This window comes from Phyllostomus discolor, chromosome 8 (genome assembly GCF_004126475.2).
Source record: "Phyllostomus discolor isolate MPI-MPIP mPhyDis1 chromosome 8, mPhyDis1.pri.v3, whole genome shotgun sequence".
Taxonomy (NCBI): Eukaryota; Metazoa; Chordata; class Mammalia; order Chiroptera; family Phyllostomidae; genus Phyllostomus; species Phyllostomus discolor.
Window position 1 is genome coordinate 59050740 of NC_040910.2, and position 9026 is coordinate 59059765.

Sequence of the window (9026 nt, forward strand, 5' to 3'; positions counted from 1 at the left end):
AACCTGTATTCAATAAAAGTGAGTGAATAGCAAACAAACAAACAAACAAATAAACAAACCCTCCCCCAAATTGACAAACCAAAAAACCAGAAGGTACCTGAATTCCTTATGACCATTCTAAATCATAACCCAGGACTGCAATTCTGAACCAGAAAGTGCAGTGATACAGTTGAAAGTGAAGGCAGCAGGGAGTGACAAGAATCAGAGGAAAGTCCCTAAGTGAAAGTAATTGGTGGCTTCTGGGAGTCTCCAAATGCACACCCTGGGCCCCCCAAGTCCAGGATGCCAATGGGACTCCCCACCAAATACCCAGACTTACTTGAGAGCTCCAAAGGTGTCCCACCAGAGCTGTCAGAAAATGAAACCAGAAAAGTCAGTGTTCACACTGTTTATCGCTACCAGAACCAATAAGTAGAGGCCAGGATCGAATCTTTACAGGAGCTTTCTTCAGATGCCAGCAATCTGAGAAGATGGCACGTTATGTACCCTAAAAACCATCTTCACATCTCATCTCAAACCAATCTTTTTATAAAGAGGAGAAAAAAGTAGGTAAGGGGTTTGGAAAAAATGTTAATCGGATAAGAGTTGCAGTCTAGCAGTAATTTTCCTGGTATTGCTTGATTTGCTGATTGACAGTTTTTTGTCTGCATCATGGACATTTTCTGTCTGGAACACAGTGGCTCAAAAACCTCTTGAATACTTGCAGACTCCCTAGAACACATAAATTGAATTTCTGGTCAACATCCTGGAGCCACATAGGTCATGTTTTCCAGTTCCTGGAACAGCAGCTTTCCACATGCATTAATCACTTAAGCCTATCAATTATAACTACAGCTAAAATCTTTAACACTTGAATTCCCATATCAGTGTGTGTGTGTGTATGTGTATGCAATAGTACGTGACTCAGCCATAAAAAAAAAAAATAAAAGCTTACCATTTGCAACAACATGGAAGTGCCTAGAGGGTATTATGTTAAATGAAACAAGTCAGACAGAGAAAGACAAGTACCATGTGATTTCATTTATCTGATGAATCCAAAAAACAAAACAAACAAAACAGAATGACAGTTGCCACTTGTGTGGCAGTTGGGGGCTAGACGAAAAAGGTGAAAGGGGTTAAGAAGTACAGATTTGTAGTTACAAAACAATCACAGGATGTAAAGTACAGCATAGGGAATATAGCCAATAATATGGTGCCAGATGGGTACTAGACTTATTGGGGGATCCATTTACAAGTTACATAAATGTCTAACTACTATGCTGTACACATGAAACTAATATAACATTGTATGTCAAACATATTTTTTAATATTGCAGTTTTTCTTTAATCACTATGTTTTCTATAGGCAAAATGGATGCACATTTATGAAATAACGAAATCTGCTTCTTTTTGAAATGACTGATTTCAGAAAAACTAGTGAAAGTAAATTCAACATTATTGGTTGTTGGTGAATCTTAATTTTAAAATCAATTTCAAAAATTAAATAAATAAATTAAAAAGGCAATTTCACACTTGTCTGAGTTGCTAGAGGAAGCCCTCAGACTTCTAAACCACTTTGGAGGCTTAGAACTGAACAAAAAAGTGTTACAATGAGACACTGAGCATTTGCATGCCCTGAGAGAGAGATGGGTCCATCATGTGGGGCAGGATGGTCCAGGTGAGTTCAGTGTTTAAGGGAAAGCAGGAATTCAAAGCCAGTATCCATCATAAGCACTTAGGGTCCATGGGCTGAGCCCCCACGGCAGGCAGTGGTACATATCTCAATGTGGCTTTTCAAAGAGATATTCGAGATCTGGGGCATGCAGTCTCTGCTCCTTGTTTTTGTTTTTAGCAAGGTCTTTCAGCAGTGCCATGACTTCATTTTCAAATATTTCAGGGGCTGGTTTTGCTTCTGTAGCTTAGTAGTAACTATCCCAGTCATTACTGGGCTCATTAATCAAGCAATCATAGAGGTTCAGCTGTTTCTCTGTCATATGGTACAGATATTCTTTAGCAAAGAGGCTAGTTCTCCAGCATTCCCCACTTCCTGCTCTCACAGAGCAGGTGGGCTCTTTTGGTTTCTATGGAATCATCAGCTTGTTCCTGTCATGGAGGCATAGGAATTTCAATCATATCTTTCTGGGAATCTGTGGAGCTGTCACCTCTGTAGAACTGGCTGAATGATGTCATACTGAGCAAAAGACTCTACGTGGTGCCTTGACAAAGCAAGCATCTGCTCAGAGCACTGATAGGCCCCAACACAGGCTGGATGCCTGGAGGCCTCCTAAAACCAAAGGGAACTGGATAGCTTACTGCTCCTCCAGAGGACCCATGATACAGGAGACAGGGGCCAATACAGCTTGGCAGCCTCTCCCTTGAGAAGAAGAGAGAAACATGCATCCAAAATCCCTGCTTTTCAAGGAGCTGCTCAAGAAACTGGTTTCTGTCTTCACCAACTTGCAGTTCTGATGGGACCTGGAATACTCTAGAAGCCTGGTGACTATTGAGACCAAGAGGAGCTGGGAGGCTTATGGCAGCTCCACAGAATCCAAGGGAGAGCCAGCAACCTGATGGCCACTGACATTTTTCTGACCTGTACCAGAAGCCTGTCTGTATGTGAACCATAATTTTAAAACTGTTTAAAGAACCTCTTTGAAAACCTTTTTGATGCTGGACTATCTTTTGTCAACACTACTGATGCACACCACAACATGAATGAATGTCAAAAAAACATTACATTGAGCAAAAAAAAAAAAAGAAAGAATACATACTATATTATTTCACTTACATGACAATTTAAAAACTAGCCAATGGAGATAAAAGTGACAATAGGGACTATGTCTTGAGGGTATTGCCTGGAAAGAAGCATAGGAGAACTATCTGGGTTGAAGGAAGTGTTTTATATTTTCATCTGGGAGGTGGCCACTTGGGGTATGAATATGTAAAACTTTATTGATTAAGATATATGTACTGTGTCCTGGCTGGTGTGGCTCAGTTGGTTGGGTGTCATCCTGTGGGGCAAAAGGTTGTTGGTTTGGTTCCTGGTCACTTGGGTTTCCAGTTCCTCCTGGTCCAGGCATGTGGGAGAGGCAACTGATGTTTTTCTCTCATATCAATGTTTCTCTCCCTCTTTCTACCTCCCTTTCCCTCTCTCTAGAAAAGTTTAAATAAAATATTTAAAAAGATATCAGAACTGTATTTATACTAAGTATCCCAAAGTAAAGATTTAAAAACAAATTCTAAATTTAAAAAAAGTAACCTCATACTAAAATTAAAATAGCTTTTTCCAGGTAAAAGAAAAAGGAGGGAAGGAGGCAATAGTGGAGGAGAGAGAAATAAAGTAGCCACACAGCATGTCAGATGACAAAAGGGGTCCTGTGAAGAAGAAGTAGGCACAGGGCCCAAGGACAGCCAGATCAGGCTGGAGTCCAGAGGAAAGGGGGAGAGGAGCCAGGTGTAAGGCTGATGGGACTTTGGGTGTCATCTGCTGAGGCCTCCTCCTGTGTGTTGCCTGCATTGCTTCTAGAACCTGATGAAGGCCTCATCAGCCCTGACAAGTGAAATGCTCAGTAAAACATTGTGAAACTCCAACAGAAGGTCTAACAACATTGTGATTTTTGTTCATGTTTTAAAAATATCCAACATTGAATTGTTAGGGAGCCCTCACCCTTTTTGGATAGTGCCCTGTGTAGCCAGGATACAGGCTGTTGGGTCTGATATCACTCCTAACCCAGCTGTGCTCTTTTGCTCCCTCCTCACCCATATGCCTCGAAGCAGTTCCTCTTATCATTTTTTCTTCCCTGATGAGGAAACCAAGTGTGAAGGAAAGGAGGTGGGGACTCACTAAACACACTTGTCTGAGCTCATGTTGAGTCCAGCGCTGCTGGCTCCTGAGCATGTATTGAGCATTGCCTCTTACGTGGAAGTTCTTCAGGGCCACAAACCGGAAGAAATGTAAGAACATCTGGCGGTAGCCCTGGTGCCACACTGATGACATGGGTGTGCACACAGACACCACATGGGCATACACTGGAGGTCCAGCAAGCAGATTAGCTCACTAGGGTGGGCTGTGGGGCTAATGTAGCTGGATTGCCTCAGAATCCCAGGCTGCAGAGATTAATGGTCTTTTTTTAAAAAATATATTTTATTGATTATGCTATTACAGTTGTCTAATTTTTTCTCCCTTTTATCCCCCTCTGCCCACTACCCTCATTCCCTCCAGCATTCCCCACTCCTTAGTTCATGTACATGGGTCATACATGTAAGTTCTTTGGCTTCTTAATTTCCTATACTATTCTTAGCTTCCCCCTATCTGTTTTGTACCTACCATTTATGCTTCTTATTCCTTGTACCTTTTCCCCAATTCTCCCCACTCCCCCTCCCTGCTGATAACCATCCATGTGTTCTCTATTTCTGTGATTCTGTTCCTGTTCTAATTATTTGCTTAGTTTTTTGTTTTGGTTTTTCTAGGTTCAGTTGTTGATAGTTGTGAGTTTGTTGTCAATTTACTCTTGCCAGTTTTGGTTTTCTGCTTCTTCTTAGATAGTCTCTTTAACATTTCATATAATAAGGGCTTGGTGATGACAAAATCCTTTAACTTGACCTTATCTGGGAAGCACTTTATCTGCCCTTTCATTCTAAATGATAGCCTTGCTGGATAGAGTAATCTTGGATGTGGGTCATTGCCTTTCATGACTTTGAATACTTCTTTCTGGCCCCTTCTTGCTTGCAAGTTTCCTTTTGAGAAATCAGCTGAGAGTTTTAGGGGAACTTCTTTGTAGGTAACTCTTTTTTTCTCTTGCAGCTTTTAGGATTCTCTTATCTTTAATCTTCTGCAATTTAATTATGATGTGTCTTGGTGTATTCCTCCTTGAGTCCAACTTCCTTGGGACTCTCTGAGCTTTCTCAACTTGTATGTCTATTTCCTTCACCAGACTGGGGAAGTTTTCCTTAATTATTTTTTTTTAAATAAGTTTTCAATTTCTTGCTTTTCCTCTTCTCCTTCTGGCACCCCTATGATTCAGAGTTCAGAACATTTAAAGTTGTCCCAGTGGTTCCTAAGCTTCTCCTCGTTTTTCTGAATTCTTATTTTTTCATTTTCTTCCAGTTGAAAGTTTATTTCTTCCTTTTGTTCCAAATCATTGATGTGAGTACATGTTTCCTTCCCTTCACTGTTGGTTCCCTGTACATTTTTCTTTATTTAACTTTTATAGCCTTCACTTCTTCCTTTATTTGAGACCATACTCAACCATTTCTGTGAGCATCCTGATTACCAGTGTTTTGAATTCCGCATCTGATAGGTTGGTTATCTCCTTGTCCCTTAGTCATTTTTCTGTAGTTTTGATCTTTTCTTTAATTTGGGCTATGTTTCTTTGTCCTGGTGTACCTCGTATATTGTAGGGGGCAGAGCCTTGGGTATTTACCATGGCGGGGCAACCCACTTTGTTGTTTTGTAGCACAGTACATGGGGAAGGTGTCAGAGAGGAAACAATGCCATTTGCTCAGCTCTTTCCTTGCATTCTGTCACTTCTCCCACTTCCGACAAGCAAATAGTACCTTTTCAGGTGATGCCCTGGTGTTTATTTCTGGTTGGGTGGGATTGTGTACTTTGTAGGAACTTGTGGGCCCCTCCAACAGACTCTCCTATGAGACTGGCAGTTTCTCCTGCCACTGCAATCCCCACAGGTTTTTACAGACAGAAGTTTTGATGCTTTATTTCCTGGCATTGATATCCTGGGTTGTGTACTCTGTCTTGCTCTCCACTTGTTCCTCCTGGTTTACCCACACATGAATGTGAGACCACTCAGTCCACCAATGGCTACCTCGCCTACCTGGTCTTCCAGCTGCTGCCTTACCCACCCAGTCTCTCAGCTGACACCTTGCTGCACAACCTCTCTGACTCAGCTGTCCATCTCTGCCCCTCCTATCAGTCTGGATCAATGTTTCTTCTTTAATTCCTAGATTTTCAGACTTCAGAAAATACAGTCAATTTTCTCTCAGTTCTGGTTGTTTTCTGTTTTTAAATTGGTTGTTATCCTTCTTTTGGTTGTATGAGGAAGTGAAGGATATCTACCTATACCTCTGTCTTGGCCAGAAGCCCCCCACATGGACAGTATTTTAAGATGGGTAGGGACAAGGCAGACCAGGGACTGGGACCTATGTGACCAGGACTACAAGCCTCCTAGGAACTTGTCCTTTTGTTAGGTAGAAGTTAGATAATTAGGAGGAGGAGGTGTGGGAGAGGGTCCATTGTTCTTAACAGGTGAGCAGCCCAAAATAATTTTGAATAACTGCCTGTGGTCATGTAGCTGTTTCACAACAGGTGAGTACATGCTGTCTGGAGGGAAAGATAAGGACTCTGGGAACAGACCTCTACCCATGCCTATGTTTAGGTGGTCATGTCCTCTGTGGGAAAACGTGTATGGTCAGCACCATCACTGTCTGCCAATAAATATGTAACTTTCACCTCCTAACATCATACCAGCCTTCAACCCACCTCACAAATCACATGTAAGTCCTCAGGACAAGGGACCTGAAGTCTCTTTCATTGCCATCAGCAAGGCCTGTTCTTTCAAGGCCTGAGAATATGTTACTAATAAATTCTGTTTCCATACTAATTAACTTGCCAATCAGTAATTCTTCACTGCTTCAGCAAGAACTGAACTTTCAACATTTCTGGTGCCATGACTCAGACTGCAGACACTTGCTCATCCTTTGTCTCTAGCCATCTGCAATACAGTGAGTATGATCCCACCAGCAATGTTTTCTTGCCTTTTTCACCTTCGTGGTCAAAGGGGAGATGAAGCACTGTTGAGGAGGGTTATTCAAACATGCTAGGCCTGTGTTTGGAGGGAGAAACAAGGGTAAAATCTAAAATGAGTGTTTCAGTTTGCTTGGACTCCGAAGATTGAGGAGGCACTTCCTCTGGTCCAAATTCTTGGGCATCCCTATGTGAGTGGTAGTCTTGTGGAAGTGTCTGGGGCTTAATCCCTAAGTTGCATAGGGTACTCTTAGGGAGCCCCCCATCACTATAATGTAAATTTGGCTTGTCTGGCAATGTGTAAAAAATAAGAGTTGGTCACCCAGCACTCTGAGCCTTTCTGGTTGTTTTAGACAGCCTGGGGAGAAACTGAGGCACATAAGAGAGTTGGGGATGACTAAAGGTGTAACAGCCTTTGGGAGCCACTCACAAGCAGCACATTCAGACCCACTACACAAATCCTGTTGGGGACAGCCCTGCCTGGTCTCCGGAAACTGTAACCCCCCATGACTTAGGCTAAGTGAAAGACCTCTGGACCAGGAGCTGTTACAGGGTGCAGCCAAGAGGGGGGATCCCAAATAGGCATTTGAAATGGGGTCCAGAACTCAAGGTGTCCAGGAGATTTTAAGGTGTCTTCACCCCTTCCCCCACAGGTGTGAGTTGGGGGAAGGGGCACACAGAGCAAGAACATGCAGGGCAGCTTTGCAGCTAATCCATGGCATGGTCATTTAGCATACCTATAGCCTTTGGCTGGTCACTTAGATATGCTAAATAGCTATGGCCATGCTCAAGGCCAGGGGGAAGGAAAGGGACCTCTCCCCCAAGATGGGACCTGGGAGGCAGGTCCCCTGAGTTACAGCGCCTGCGTGGGAGCTGGGAGAAGATTGGCTCCATGACATGGGTTGACACCTGCCCAGACCCACAGTGGCGACCAGAAAAGCTGGAGAAGACAGCAGATTGAGGGCAAGTGTGCCCAAGTGTAGGAGGAGTCGGAAATGGGGCTGCAGAAGAAGATTGGCGCGGGGGATTTAAACCCAGACACGGCAGCCATTGAGAGAGAACCACGTGGCCTGTACAGAGTGGGGACTCTCCCTTCCCACAGCCCTGAGAGGGAGAATCAGAGGACTGCCTGAGCCGTGGACTTCTATTTCCTTTCCTGAGATACGGTACTCTGGACTGGGCAAAGGGGGAAGGAAGGAAGGACTGTGTGTTTGTGGGTGTTTTTAGGGACTTTAGGATTTTTGATAAAGACATTAGGTCACTACTTGAAGTTTGTATAGCATTAAATAAACATTTCCTTTCACAAATCTCTGCCATTAAGAGACGTCTTTCCTAGGGTGGCGGACATAATGGACCCGGGGCCTTCTTTCAATAATAGTATATCGTCCCAGGCCCCCCTTGTTGTGTTCTGTAACAGAGCCACTGAAGGAGACAAAACTTATTTCCCTGGTACGATCAGCAGTCAATGACAGGTAACAATTCTCTAAGAGAATGAACCTCATACAGATGCGATCACGTGGGAATGCCCTGAGAGAAGGGACCGTGGAAATGAAGGGGTGATCGACATCAACCCCTGCTCCTCTTGGCTTTGTCACAGCTTGAGTCTTTGCTCTTGCATGTGAGAAATCCAAGTCTCCTGGCTGCCTTTGTCTTCTCAGGCCTGCAGGGGCAAAATAGCCCAGACCAGAAACAGCGGACCCCTGGGGTAATCAGGCCTGGGACATAGAATATGCAAGATCCTGTGAGATCTGTTTGCTGGAGGATGTTATTATCTTGGAATTTAAAAGCACAGGCAGGAAACTTTTGGAAGCTGTAGCTCTTTCGTAAGTTAAAGACCACAAACCTTGCCCAGAATCTCAGCAGGAGTTCTGTCCCCACCTTTGTAAGTTGTTTACATCTTTTGATCTTTTCTGCCAGACTGTGAATTCACAAACTAAGTCTGTTTTCTCAATAAAAATCTGCTTGGGTATGGACACAGGGTGCTCTCCCCACTTGAGAGAGGGTGGCCATTCTGTTCCGATTCTCCCATAGGACCTGGTTGTCTCTGTGTATGTTTTTCTCATGTTTCGACGAACCATCCACAGCATTCTGTGCTCACTGCAGGCAGGTGGGCACGCATCAAAATCCCCTAGCCTTTTCTGCCTCTAAAGCATGGCCTTAGGGAAATTTTTTTTTTTAAATTGTTAGTCTGTTGTACACTTGCTGCACCTCTCTGCACCATGTGGGCTCTGGCAACTCTATTTACATCTGTACTGAATAATTGGCCTACTGTAAATTTGCTATGTCT

General features: G+C 43.5%; 1 pseudogene; it reads right to left on the bottom strand.

Annotated features, from left to right (window-relative positions):
- Positions 1-1307: 1307 nt before the first annotated feature.
- On the bottom strand, positions 1308-2562 carry LOC114515299 (annotated as a pseudogene).
- Between the last annotated feature and the right edge of the window lie 6464 nt (positions 2563-9026).